We start from the raw sequence: 1,325 nt of genomic DNA, 5'->3' as shown, positions 1-1,325 counted from the left end.
GGTTATATTTCATTATATACCAAGCCAACTAGAAAACGTTAAAGCCTATTGAATGCCACTTGAAACACATGGCCCTTACCCTTGCTAACTAGATGAGGCATTACACCTCTCTGAAATACAGACTTAAGCAAGTCAGCTTACGTTGATGAGTTTTAAGCTATTACTAGTTGTAACACCCGTGTGAACACACGAGTATGTTTAATAACAAATGAAATCAAATACTAAAAAATAGATTATAATATATCATTTAAATTATTCGCGTTTAGTTACACATCTTTATAAAAAACAGATTATAATATATCATCTATTGTTGATTCAATAGACTATCAATTTCTATTGATGATTCAAACTCAAAATCTTTGATGGGTTACAATCAAGATTAAGACAGCTAACAACGATAATGAGAAACAAAACACAAAGAATGCGGACAGTTACTGCTCCCTCTTTGAAACTATTTATGCATCCATACGAATAATGCAACGAAGACCTTCACCTTTAAGCATCAAGTCAAAGGACTTATTGATCTCTGAAAATGGTACTTCATGTGTTATGAACTTCTCCACCTCAAGTTCCTGCAAAAAACAAAAAAAAAAATTACCCTCAAATCCTTCAATTTTCAATTACCTTTTTTTTTCTAGTAATTGTAAACAAAAAAATCAATGTGTTAGTTACCTTGTTCATATACTTTTCTACAACCGAAGGAATATTAGATCGCGGTTTATAGTTTCCAAAGAAGATACCCTTCAGAGTCCTTTCGTTCAACACATTCATGGGACTTGTCTTGAACACGGCGTTTTTATGCGGAACACCCACAAGAACAGTGCATCAACACTCCTGTCAACCCCTCCATTTGTCATCTCTGCAATCACTTCTTGCACTGGCTTCTTGTAATCTTTTGGGTTCACAAACTATGTAACCCCAAATTTCTTTGTTGTTGTAACAAAAACAAAAGTCATTAACTCATTATGATTAGTTTATGTGTATACACATTTTAGCTACAATATATGTACATTTTTTAATACTTACCAAGCTCAAATCTATTGGCATTGAGATCAACACCAATGATCCTTGAAGCACCAGCAATTATCGCACCTTCAGGAGCCTATTCACAGATAATTCATCAGCATTTGATGTGAAGGACTATGCATTTTTCCAATGTAAAGCCATGCATACTACAATTGCCTTTGCTCTTATTCGGCTTTGGAATTTTGGTTCCTCGGTTTTCGATCTTACAGCGTTTGTTACCAAATTCATTTCCAAATTGAACCTACCCTCCTCCGTACCCTGAATACATCCACTCTAGCGAATCGCGAAGCTGAACCACG

At 35.0% G+C, this 1,325-nt stretch overlaps 1 pseudogene; it reads right to left on the bottom strand.

Moving 5' to 3' along the window:
- Positions 1-275: 275 nt before the first annotated feature.
- LOC110887948 lies at positions 276-1,254 on the bottom strand (annotated as a pseudogene).
- Positions 1,255-1,325: the final 71 nt, after the last annotated feature.

This window comes from Helianthus annuus, chromosome 3 (assembly GCF_002127325.2).
Source record: "Helianthus annuus cultivar XRQ/B chromosome 3, HanXRQr2.0-SUNRISE, whole genome shotgun sequence".
Classification (NCBI taxonomy): Eukaryota; Viridiplantae; Streptophyta; class Magnoliopsida; order Asterales; family Asteraceae; genus Helianthus; species Helianthus annuus.
The sequence above is the reverse complement of the archived record's forward strand: the minus strand, read 5'-3'. Positions and strand labels throughout refer to the sequence as shown.